The 13,202-nt window shown below is 39.6% G+C and overlaps 1 protein-coding gene across 7 annotated transcripts in view; it reads left to right on the forward strand.

The window, feature by feature from the left end:
* The first annotated feature begins 3,718 nt into the window (after positions 1 to 3,718).
* WDR72 (WD repeat domain 72) overlaps positions 3,719 to 13,202 on the forward strand; it is a 201,282-nt gene continuing 191,798 nt past the window's right edge. For 3 of the 7 annotated variants that reach the window (XM_039888999.1, XM_039888993.1, XM_039888996.1), the window contains exon 1: positions 3,760 to 3,934. The gene's annotated coding sequence lies outside the window, so the exon portion shown is untranslated. Of the gene's footprint in view, positions 3,935 to 13,202 lie in introns of all 7 variants that reach the window. The other 4 variants (XM_039888995.1, XM_039888994.1, XM_039888997.1 and 1 more) reach the window with 3 other exon arrangements.

The raw sequence follows: 13,202 nt of genomic DNA on the forward strand, positions 1-13,202 counted from the left end.
ATGCAATATCAAGAAAGCTTGGAAGATCATGGCTCATTCTGAAGCAGTAAGGAGTTAGAAGCTGTAATGTTGGCACTTAATATTTAGTCAGAGCAGAGAATCAGAATTTCATCTGGTTTAAAGAAAAATATAATTAGGTTTTTAAAATATATAAACCCTTTATCTTTCACATGCTAAATTTAAATGTTTGATTGCTTAGCTCAATCTGTACTAATTTATGTATTCCATTTCTATTACTTATATCTAATGACATCATTTAACAACTTTGGTCCTCAATGTTCTCATCTGTAAAATATAGTTAGTATCTGCCTGTAGCAGTCAAGGTTTTAATTGTGTGGAAAAGAAAGCAATACTTGCTAATATAAACACAAAAGAATTTTATAAAAGGATATTGGATTTCTTGAAAAAAATAGAAAACTAAGTTTGGATGTCATGCATTCATGACAAAGTCCAAAATCGTACTGCAGCATTGGTACTGTGGAGGCATCGTTGCCACCAGTACTGAGCACAGACACTGATACCTCTGATGCTAGTGGTTGAATGCAGCTGCTTGAAGCATTACACTGCTGCCTCTGGAAACCAGATGTGGCTGTAGTGCTGCCTCCTCCTTCACCAGGATGTAGTTTGTCAGGGGCTATGTATCTGATTGGCACAACCTAGAACATGTACTCATGTCCTGTGTATAATGGAGTAGCAAACAGTAAGCAATGGTACTGTTTTGCAGCTTCTCTAGGAAGACATAATTTTACCTCGTTAGGAGTGTGAGGAAACGGGGCAAAGACTGGGTAATTAATAATAAATGTCCATATAGTTCGGGTCATCAAAAGGGTTATGGAAGATAAATAAAACACTGTAATGTAGACAACTCTAAAAATGCCTGATATCATTAGTATTATCATCTTTAGCATGTCATCACCAGCAAAGGTTCTTGAATAAGTTTCGTATTACTTTTCTTTTGCTGTGTAACAAATCACTGCAAAACTTAGTGGCTTAAAAACCACAAACATTTATTATTGCAGAATATCTGTGAATTAGAGATTCAAGAGTGGCTGAACTGTGTGGTTCTCGTACAGAGGCTTTCACGAGGTTGCAGTTAACATCTCAGCTTGGACTAGGGAATCCATTTCCATGATGGTATATCTTGACATGAGGCAACCTCAGTTCCTTGATGGCTAGGCAGGAGGTTTCACTTCCTAACCACATAGACCTCTCTGTAAAACTACTCAAATGCCCTAACATGTTAGTTGGCTTCTTCCAGAGAGAGTGATCCAGGAAAGTAAGAATAAGATGGAAGTTACAATGTCATTTTATGATGTACATGTGATAGTTACTCTCCATCGTTTCTACCACAATTTATTTGCTAGAAGCCAGTCACAATGTATAGCCTACACTGAAAGGAAGGGAAATTAGGCTCTACTGAATTTTAGGCTCTATAAAATTTTTGGACATGTATTAAAACCATCACAAGTTATTTTTTATTATCACAGAATTGACCAACTTAATTTCTTTATGCATTATTTCCATTCATTTTTATATTATAATGTTAGAGAATCTATTCTGATTTGAAGTTAAATTACACACACCCTCCAAAGATTTTTATCTGGTAAAAAGCTTTCAGTGCTTAAAGAGGAGAGTGGGTTGCACTGGATAGCATCTTATCACCAAAGAAACACATTTCAACTATAAATGAAATATTTGTCTTTTGTTCAAATACTTGAATCATACTGTATAGAGATTAACAGAAATCACTCTATCCCTATGGACGTGGTGAGAGGAAAGGGAGGAGGTATTGTTGTAATTCAAGGCAGTTTCTCAAGAGCACAAAAGTATTTCAGGGACACAAACTTAAAAATCTTCAGTGGCCAAACAGGTAATATAAATGGTGAAGACTGTAGAGTGTGTTGAGGCCTGTGATATTCGAAGTAAATTTAAAAATAACAACAACAATACCAGGCTAGCCAAACAAAACACCTGCAAGTGCCCAGTTTGGCTCTCAGCTACCAGCTCACTCTTCATGTTGAAATCTATAGGGTCTGACTTTTGTTGTTGTTGTTGTTGTTGTTGTTGTTGTCTTGAAATTCTGTTTCTGAATTCATCAGTTTTGCAGCCAAAAGATTTCTTGAGCCAAAAGATTTCATCGGTTTTGCAGCCAAAAGATTTCTTTCTACCTAATTCAACTTCTCCATTTTACAGACAGAAATAATATTTAAAAAACAGGAATTTGGAGAGTCTGTGTCTAACTTAGTCAGAGATAAACAAGGTAATTCTCATCAATAAGTCTTATGTAAGTCATCTGGGTTAAGATGATTCCTTGTAGCAAACCATTTCAAGGATACAAAGAAGCAGGAAGATTCTTTAACTCTTACTATTTTCCAGGATTACAGTGCGTGGGAAAAGTTCAATTTTGTCAAGGACTGTATTGGTATACAGACCAAAAAACTGTTGTATAACACTTTCTTTAACCTAAAAGTTCTTATTTTCCTTTCTTTTCATTTTGTGGCTCCTAAAAGTATCTATGGCTCTGATCTGAGACCCAGAGAGGCTGGGGGCCTTTAAGACCACAGAGCTAGTTATGGCAGAGTTCAAACAAGAGAAATCAAGTCTAGGGCTCTTTCCATACCTGCACCTTTGTGAAAACTGAAGAAGACTCTGCTCAAGAGGTAGGATGAAGACTTGGGGATAGAGTGGGGATAGACAGATTAATTTTGAAATAAAACCCTGCAGACTTAGAAAGTAAGGAAAGGCGAGGGAAGTTTCTTAAAGAACTGGGGTCTGGGGGCGCCTTAACAATCTGTTACTTGCATTTCATTCAACAACATTATGTATCCACTATGTGCTTAAGCTGACAGTCAAACACGGAAGCCAATGAAACAGGCAATTTCAATAAGTTGTGACAAGGGTTATAGCAGAGGAAGTAAGGCATCAGATAGTGACCTGCAGGAACACCTAACCTGCCTGGGGAAAGCAAGGTTCCAGATGAACAAGAGTAAGAACTAACCTGTCACAGAGGATGGTGAAGGTGAGAGGAATGTGGGAGTGGGAGGGCTTTCACATGGGAAGATCCAAGACATGTGAACTCTGACCTCAGAGGAGACCTAAAACTGGTGCCTGCCCAAATATCCTTAGTATTTGGGAAGCCAGGTTTCAGTGACAAGGGAGTGATTAAAATCTCTCCCCACCTGCTTCTGGGAATCTAGGACTAAGTTGTCCAGAGGGTTTGGAGGGTAAAGTAAAATAACTGAGAACTCTGAAGAAAAACTAACTGTCCCTCCCATATTTCTAAACCACCCCGTCAACTGTGGTACTCGGCCCATTCATAGCAAGGTTAGGGCACTGGTTTCCATGTTAAGTTTTCTACCCATTCCAGTTACCTGAATCTCACTGTTCCCTGCAGTAAGAGGCAGTCTTGAGGGGAACGTCCTCTCATCCCTTATCGAAAGTCGAGGCCGAGTCCTGCCACCTGGCCTACCTTGAACTCGAACATTCATCAACCCTGGAAGGACCGGGCACCTCGAAGGCTGTGGGCGGGCCCGTTCCGCCTCCAGTGAGAGCAGGAGGGAGCGCAGGTGCCCTGGGCGGCTGCGGCCGGAGGGAGCCGGGCGAGCGCGGCCGGGCGGGGCCAGAGCCAAGCCGGGAGGGGGCCGAGACTGGGCTGGGGGGAAAGGAGAGCCGTCCGGGGCGTGCCCGGGGCGTTCCGGGGCGTGTCAGGGGCGTGTCCGGGGCATCCAGAGAGGCTGCCGGGCTGTCCCGCGGACCTTCTGTTAGGCTGCGGTCCCAGGCTCTCCGCCGCAGTGCGGCTCGGGTAAGGTGGGCGCCCGCTGGGCTCCGCTTAGGCTTCGGGTCCCAGGCGGGGGGTCTCTGGCCGCCGCTCGCCTACCCGCTCTCAGAACCCGCGTCGGCCGGGTGTTTGGATACTGAGGGGCGAGGAAGGAAGGTGAGCTCCCGTAACAGTTGCTAGCTATATCCTCTTCTTTTGCTCCAAGTTTTTGCACGTGGAGAATTCCCTCTTCAAACTGTTGTCCAGATGTCACAGTCGTAGTGACCAGAGCCACTCATCTACGGTCCTATCGTGTGTGTGTGTGTGTGTGTATACGTGTATACGCGCGCGTGCATGCGTGGTAGGGGTAGGGGTCGGGGTCGGTAAGGGCCTCAGTATTCCTACCTGTGATCCTGGGAGGAGTCGGCTCCCAGAAACTTTTAGGGACCCTGTTGAGAGAGCTTCTTGGGACTCGGAAATAGAGCTTCTATGGAACCAGAGTCCACTGAATTAATTCCAAGGAGAGTTCCGTAGCTTGGAAAACCCTCTGGTGGCCGTGAGCCAAAGCAAGTGTGGCAGCTTGGGGGCGGTCGGGGGAGCGGGCCCGGCAAAACTTTCTTGCGGCGCACGCGCGGCTGAGCCAGCAATAAAGAATGCGGACACAAGACTTGTCCCAAAAGTCAGACAAGGGGCAGGAAAATAAAGGAGAAAGGGGGACATGTCTGCATTGATGAAAAATCTGAAGAAGGTGTACCAGGAATACTCCCTTCGCGATGGGTACTTCCTTATTCCGCCCTCATTCATTAGAGCATTTTTTTTTTTGTACATTTCTAATAAGTTAAATAAGAAGAGAACGTTGCAGTACGGTGACCTTAACTTTTTCTTCCCTTCTCATTTTTATGCTAAATGAGTTCCAGGTGACCCTTGGAGACTAGGTCATCTGTTGGGAATATTTTTACCACGAGAAAGGGTTTGCAAAGTGTTTGTTCCTTTCATCCTTTTCCTATCCTCCTCCTCCTCCCCCCGCCAGCCCCGCTTCCTACCCCCTCGCGGTACCTTGTTGTTACTCTTCACCTAGGCTCAAGAATGCAACCGCTTTTGTCATGCAAATACTTGTGGTTAATTTGATCTTGTGACTTGTTCCTTAGTCTTCAATATTAAAATGCACCAATACTGTAAAGAAAACAGAGTTGGAGGAGAAAAGGAAACTCCGTGAAGTGGTATAGTAAAATGATGATGATTATTTTTTTAACTGCAATGAATGGGACTCTGTTGAATTCTAATATTTTCAAGTCTTTTAAGGAAGTTATTTTACAATTACAATTATTATATTAACAAAACATCAACTATTAAGTCTCTCCTTCTTTGAAATTTCTACCCAATGGAGTGAATGTCTTAGAAATCTGAGATCCTAGTTAATAGTGGCCAACTGCAAATGAAGTGCATTTAAATTATGAAATTACTTTATGGAACCTTGGAAACAATGATACTAGGAATATTTCAAGGTTTCCAAAGTGCTATATTCAGATGTCTTTGGGGCTTGAAAAGTCACTTATTTCTGTTTTTTAATGTTACTCACAATTTGTGGCATCTTATTAATTTGTTAGTGCTTTATAAAGTCCACCTCTGGTGCCCTGTTTTGAATGTATAGTTTTCGCAGTCGTTAGTATTTTTAGATTTAGTTCTGTTCTAGACTGAATTGGAGGCTGGAAGAGGAGGTGGGAATCAGGACTAAAAGAATCTGTGCACGGAGTTCTAGTACCAGATCAGCTTTGAAGTTGTGGCAAGTCCCCAGATTAATTCTTGGGTCCTGCCAAGTCCTTTAACTTATGTGCACCACTTTTGTCTTCAAAATAAGGAGATTGTGATTGGTCTTAAAGGACATTCAGGTTCCTTTGAACTCTTTTATAAAAGGCAAATTCTTATTTCTAGAGCTAGGTATCACAGCTCTGCAGAAATATCTCTTCTAGAGTTTTGCTCTTCTTTCCCGAGAGTGTCCTAACATTCTGGGCACTGCCCCTACCCCACCTAAGTAAGCAGTTTAGTGCTGTGGTTAAGAGAATGAGTTTTGGAGATGAATCTGTCATCATTTTCTAGCTCCGATCTTGGACAAGGTACACATTCTCTAAGCCTCATTTTCGTCAAGTTTAGAATAAAGATAATAATAATGCCTAGGGTCATTACAAAGATCAAAGGAAGTTATGATCATAATGTAAGTGACAGTCTGTCTACAACCTAATTAATGGTACTGTTAAAAAAAAATTCAACTGAGTAATTTTGAAGATCTAATTGGCTTTATTAAGAGATTCATCAATGGGGCAGCATTACATCCAGCAAGTACAAGTGCTCTTAAGGGTTGTACAAAATGGAAGGTCTTTATAGAAAGAAGGATAGGGCAAGGGAATTATTAACAAAAGAAAATAAAGGATTATTGGGGGCAGGGACTTTTTTTGTGTGTGAGGGCATTTATCATGAAGTTTGCGTCTTTCTGTGGGGTGGGGGGACTAGCGGGGGCCCTAGGGACAGATTGCCTCACCGGTGTTGACCAGAAAATGCCAGACTGGTGAAGATTATGTTTCTGAGAGTGGTGAAACTGCACTTAGATCAAGTATTAAATCTAGGTTTGGTATCATGGGCTTTTCAGCAAGTGTGACACATTTTAGGCCTGTGGTTTTCTCTTTAACAGTAGGAATTGTTTGTTTTCAACACAGATATCCCTCCTCTTTTGTTTAACAAGATGAAATTTAACCTGGAAAAACGTAAAGTCCTATGTGTGGATATTTAAAAAGCAAGTACAGAATGAGGAAGTTGTAATTGATTTAATCAGTCAACCTCATGGTTAAGTGACTGTATGTTTCCGTGGGGTCATCAATGAGTTGTGAGCGCCCGGAAAGCTGATAGGATTTTAGGCTGCTTGAATAAAAATTGAAACGTACTTCTATAGGCAAGAATATTTTTTCTACATATGTCTTTTGCTTTTTGTGCAGACTTTAGAGTTATACTTAAGATGATTATTTATTTACAAACTGACTTGTCTGGAGGAAGAAAGGAGAAGAAAGGCAATTCTTGGAGCCGTAACATATTTATTCATACTCTGACTTCCCCTCAACTTTTTTCAACCTCTTGCTATATGTTAAACTGCCTGACAGCAGAATGCAAAGAAAGAAAAGGACATATTCTGCCTTCTAAGTATTTATGGCATAGTTCAGGTAACAGACATAGGAATAACTACAACAGAGTGATAAGAGCTCTGAGAAAGGTAGAAAAGGGAATGCTGGGACCTGAGAAGCTCTAAATATCAACAATGGGAGGCTCAAAGGAGTTAAAATTTAGTTCCAGTTTTAAAAGTTCTGTTACTGGACCAAACCGGGTCTAATTACTCAGTAGTTGCCAACCAAAAGACAACTCCAAAAAGCTTTTATGAGAAGGAAGGTACTTTATTTCCAGCTGGCAAGCAAGGACACACGTGTGTGGAGGGTGTCACTACCTAAAGCAGCGTATCCTTGAACAAAGAATTGGATTCGTTTTTATTCAGGGTAGTTATGCATATACATTTGAGCTTTGTTATCGCATGTACAGATGGGGACATACCTGCACATGCAGTTAGAAAACATGCCTGTACATACCTCGCATGTGAAAAAATGGCAGAAAATCTGTGCCCCTGCGAGGAGATTTTAGTATTATAATGAGGGTATAAAAAGAATGATTTAAAAAGAGGTCAGTATAGAGTCCTCCAGGCCTCTTTGGCCAGCCTCAGGTGGTTCGAGATGGATTAGACCCCTGGTTCTGCAAATCATTCTGGGTCTATCCCTGAAAAGACAATTTGGGCATTCTTCAACGTCAGGGATGACATAGGTATGGGAAAAAAAGTTTGAATCTCAGCCCTTCTGTTAAATTCTTAGCAACTTACAGGACATGGTTACACAAACCTTACAACATCCAAGGTGATCTAAGTTGGTTTAAAAGTTAATCTAAACAAAGTTATGAATTCTAAATAAAAGTCTGTGCTAGGCTACCTGCAAGTCTCTGTGTGTGTATGTTTGTGTATTAAGTTACAGTTCCAGTTTTGTAAGAATTTGCTAGGTGGAAATGCTGAGAAAAAGCTTTCCCATGGGGAAAATTTGTGTGAAAGTACGACAGGGTGAGAGAGTGTAACAAATGCAAATCGTGGCCTACTGTCTCTATGATGTCCAATCCTTCAATGGCTACAGAATGTTAGCGAATTAAAATGTTAGCAACATTTACCTCTCTGAGCTTTAATTTCCTCAAAGGTAGAATGAGGAGGATATATTATTTTACATTATTAGATACTGATTTAACCTTCAAGTCTTTCCTACAAGATTGTCTACCTCAACTTTTTTGGAAGACTTAGGTGCATATAAAACACAAGGCTGTCTGATTCACAGCTGGCAATCAACCAATGTGTTTCCCTTCATCAGTTTTATTCTCTTGATTAAAGAAAATACAATACTACTCTAATGCAGCCTTGAGTAAAGATGGGATTTATGATGTTTACACACATAAAAAGCAGAACAAGAAATGCTATAGCTGTTCTCGTTGTTTAGAATGTAGTGTGAAGTTCTATATACTTCCATATACTTCTCCCACCACTACCCCAACCTCCCACCACTACCCGAACCCCCAATCACTACAGGCTTTCCTTCAACACACTAAGGCTGCATTGTTAGCCTATGTTTTAGGGCCTGGCTCTGTAAAAGGAGTTGCACCCACACCTAGAGTTTTTTGCTGGCAAATGTTAGCATTCCTGCATTTACCTGATAGGATCTCAGACCGCTTTAGGCCTTGCTTGACGCACTTGTCATTGTTTCAGTCTGAGTTATTGAAGTGAGTCTTAGAAAACATTTTTGTGGGGAAAGGATGTTAAATCTTGGTTTGTTATTTGGGAGTGCCAGAAGGCAAACTAAACATTTCGAGATGAATTTGTTATAGGATTTTACTCTCTTGCGATATTTCTTTGGTATTGTTTGTTCTTAAAATTATTTTAAATTTGGAAGACTTTGCTTCAGAATTCCAACTTCATCATGCACGAATGAGTTATCCCTCTTATAAATGTTTGGGGGGGGAATTATTTTTCTACCTTTCTAGGTTCTTCTGGCTGGTCTAATAATCAAACTGACCTGAGACAGATTAGCAGGAGAAAAGTAAATATAAGTTTATTAACATATATACCTCCTGTACACGCAGGAGGGACCCAGGAACACAGAGTAACTCCTCAAAATGGTGGAAGCCACCACCTTCAGCTAAAGACAAAAGATGATGTTGGGGGTTGGGAGTCAATTATGGGCAGTTACCAGGAAGATCAGAGCAAAGAGGAGTAAGATTATTTTACAGATTTAAGTCCACATCTTTATTGATAACAGTTTCTAGAGATTTAGATATCCTCTTTCTAGTATAGTGAGAGAAATACACTTACAAATGGAGATGCCTCCCACAAATGGTAATTGGGGTTAACTGTGCTCTCCTTTACAAACATTATACAAATATCTAGAGTATCCTCTTTTAGGCCATTTCTCCACCTGGATTTCAAAGGAAGAACTCAGGCAGTTTTTATTGCAAAGTCCTATAGAGCATGGACATTTCTATACGCCAAAAAAATTTAGACAACAAAAGAATTTAACTACTTTAGGTTTCAGTCTTTGTCAGGAAAAATAGTGGTTTGAGGGCAAGGCCAGATTTGTTTGCTATGGAAGGCCCCAGGTATTGACATTCTCATTAGGCTATGCAGACTAGGCCTTAAGTAAGTTTTTGAGAGAATTGTTCTTTTTGGTCATTCATTCAGTGGATATTGCTTTATTTCATCAATTAATTTGAATATTTAATTAATTGTGCTCTGCATAGGGGATACCGAGATCTCAAGTTCCTTAGCCTCAAATGTGAATAAGAATGTCTTTGGAGAGCTAGTGAAAATTTAAATTCCTCGACCCTATACCTCAGAGAGTCTGATTTACTACATCTATCCTGAGGCCTGAGAGTCTGCATTTTAATAAGTTTTGTGGTTAAATATAATGCTAATGGATGATATCTTTTTATTTTAATCAATGTTTTTTCTTCCAGCATTCATATACACATTTACATAGACTCTTCAAAGAATAATTTCTCTGCCTAAGCCTTATCATTGCTGTTCAAGTGTCTAAACAAATCTAAACTTTGCCTTTAACCAAGTCATACTTAACTTTCTGTTCTTGTCATTTTTAATCCATAAAATAGGAACTTGGACTGGATTCTATAAATTCCCATAGTGTTCTTTAATTTGCTGCTTTTCTCTCCTTTGGATATAACATCTGAATTAGTCTAAAAATATATTCTTCGAGCACTTACAGATTAAGGTCCTTCTTTGAACAAATGAACTGTTGGATGAGATCTACCCAAAGTTTTGTGAAATTCTTAGACTCCTTAAGGTATCAATACACCCACTTTCTTTAGCTAAATTAAACACCAAGGCCCTTAGATTTGAGGTGGCTCTAATGCCTTGGTGACCTACATACGCAAACTAAAATCTAAGCCTTTAAATGCCTCAAGGTCATATAATTGACCTTGTCAACTGAAGGACAATCAATCAGAGCTAAATATTCTTTCAGCTATAGCCAATCAATAATTTCCTTACTTTGCTTCCACCTTTTCTCTATTAAGTCTCTCCCTGAGCTCATTCTGTAAGTGAAGCACTCCTAACCACTTCCTGTTTGGCGCTGCCTGATTCAAATCTATTTTTACTCAAATAAACTCTTAAAATTTGTAATATATCTCAATATATTTTGTAACAGTTCATTACCACCTTCTCATGTTAAGAAATTTAATGCATGTATGATTTCAAGACTATAAACTTGAAAAAATTTGGTCTATAGAGACTAAGCTACCTTAATTTTTTTTTTTTTTTTTACTGTGGCTATAAATTACCAGCTGAATATTGCAGTAATTAAAGTTTCTTTGAGAACCTCTCTTTGATCCCCTCCCCAGATAGAGTACAGCCTCTTATGAGCACTCCATATACTTTGTGGGAATCAGGCCTCAGACTTTCTAACTCTGTGGTGATGGAAGTTCTATGGTCTGTCAGCATCATGGGCCAGGAATTGGGGCTTCCTCTCATTCTTAGGTGGTGACCAGAGGCAGGCACACAATAGGTGCTTTGTAAATATTTCTAAAGAGAATTAACTGCTACTTTTGAAATTACTGTTAAAATATTTATGTATATTCTATAACGCGTTTTATCATTTCCTCCTATTTTTTTTTAAATGCGAAAAGCTCTGTGCTAATTCTATATGCTTGCTTTTGAGAAATACAAAGTATTCAGTTGAAATCACTATTTAGAGATTGAAAATAATTTTCAATAGTATTGCAATTTTTTTATTTAGTTAAAAGAAACAGTGACTGTGTTTATTAACACCTTTCAATGCCACATGGGCACGCAGACACTTTTTTCTCCTCTGCTTGAGGCAGAGGGTGGTGAGCATTCGAAGTATCTTTTTTATGTGCATTTTGATTTCCTATTGAACAATAAATACAAAGAGGAAGAACTTTTTGTTTGTTTGTTTGTTTGATTTCCTGAAAGATGACAGAGATAAACCAAGTTAGAGCAACTCTCTTGAATAGCTAATGTCTGTCTCCTGAAGAAGAAAATTATTTTCTGCCCTCCATGTTGATGTGTACAGAACATGTGTTCTGAGTAGCTTTTATTTTCACTGCCTCTTTTTCCAGTTGAAGTACAACATAAACTATTTTAATTAATATTGTGTCACCAAAAGGGATTGAAATAGCCAATTGAATTCTACCAAGATAGAGTCTTTTGATGAAAACATATCTTTATTGATTGTGGATGAAGAAAATCATTCTTAAAATGAAATCCAGAGAAAAATCATATCCCTCAGAGAAAATTTCTGAGTGGCAGGCTGAGATTAACATCATAAAATTGAATTTGTGCTTCAAGCCTTTGATGTAATCAGCAGCTGGGAGATGGTGTTGCCCTCGCTGTGCTCCCTCTGATTGTGGTGAATTATTGTGTGGAATGAAATAAGTGTTTCTGGTATCCCTCCTCCAAGAAATACAAACAAGGCATTACTAGCTAGTTTCTTTCTAGTTAAAATGGCTTGGATCGATTCAAGGCCTTTTGGGCTCACATATACCCATGAACTATAGGAATTGGGCGTTTATTTATACCCCTGGGACAGAATTTCTTGACAGTGACTTCTTTGGTCAGTAGAAAACCAGCAGAGCAGAGACAAGAGGGATCTTTTTGTTAGGGACTTCTTTTTAGAATATGCAGAGGCCAGGACATATGAGAAAATACTACATTTGTCTGGTTTCTAGTGGTCTGTAAGTCCAATCAAGCCCTTCCCTGTCACCCTTGACTACCTCTGACATATACTGTATTGAAATCATTGCAGTATAGAAATCTCACTTTGTACCGTGAGTCTTGTTTCATGGCACCAATGTTACAAATGGGCTTTTTTTGTTGTTTTGTATTAAGTCTTGATGCTTTGAAAACACTCTTGCCCATACATGCACTTCTACACATGTAATGAATAGGTTTTATAGATTAAGTGGAGAAAATCTATTTAGACATTTACCCTCAGATTAAAGAGTGATTTGACATTTTAACCACCACTGTGGTTGAACCTCAGTTGTTTTCGTTCTGTTTTGTTTTTAAAGAAATAGGTGGACTCACTTGTCTGTAAACAAACTATAAACAGAGAGTGGTGCAATCGTTGTGTACTCTCACTCTCAAGCCCTTTGAGACCTGGGTGGTCCTTGAAGTCTCACAGATCTAGGATGTAATTCTAGCCAAGGAATTTAGATTCACCAAGCCTGCTTTCCTAATAACACTAATGAAATGAGATAATGCCTGGGAAAGCCCCCAGCACTACATCTGGAACACCTATGATTCTAGTTACCATTCAGTAAAACACTTGTCAAATTGAATTTATAACACTATGTTTTAGAACTGAGAAAAAAAGCAGAGAGGACAATTAAAGCAGAAGGTAGAGATGTGTTCTGGAACAGGGAAAGTGGGGGGAGCCAGGACTAGGAAGAATGCTGTAAAAGGTGAGATAGGGGAAGATCAAAATGAGGTAGAACTTGCCTTTGCTCATGACAGAAAATCCACTGATGAATGATAGCAAACGCTCACCTCCTGTGTCTTGAATTAATACTAGAATGGGCTGGAAGTCCCAGAAAATATCTTTTTAAAAAATTGAACATTTCAGTAAAGCTAAGGTTCCTTTGGATTATGACCCTCAAGTCCTGTCCCTCCTCTACCACTCATTCCAGACTACCATGGAATTCATAAGCCTTCTTGATGTAAATTTGTTTTTGACCAAGCTTCTGGGATCCTGGAGTGTGCGAACGTAGGTGTAAAGGCTTCCCTGGCAGAGGTGTCCCTGTTGTGTGGACAGTCAGCAGACACTAAAATCATGGTCATTAGGGTGCCTTC

The sequence above is a fragment of the Pteropus medius genome, unplaced genomic scaffold (assembly GCF_902729225.1).
Source record: "Pteropus medius unplaced genomic scaffold, Ma_sr-lr_union100, whole genome shotgun sequence".
Classification (NCBI taxonomy): Eukaryota; Metazoa; Chordata; class Mammalia; order Chiroptera; family Pteropodidae; genus Pteropus; species Pteropus medius.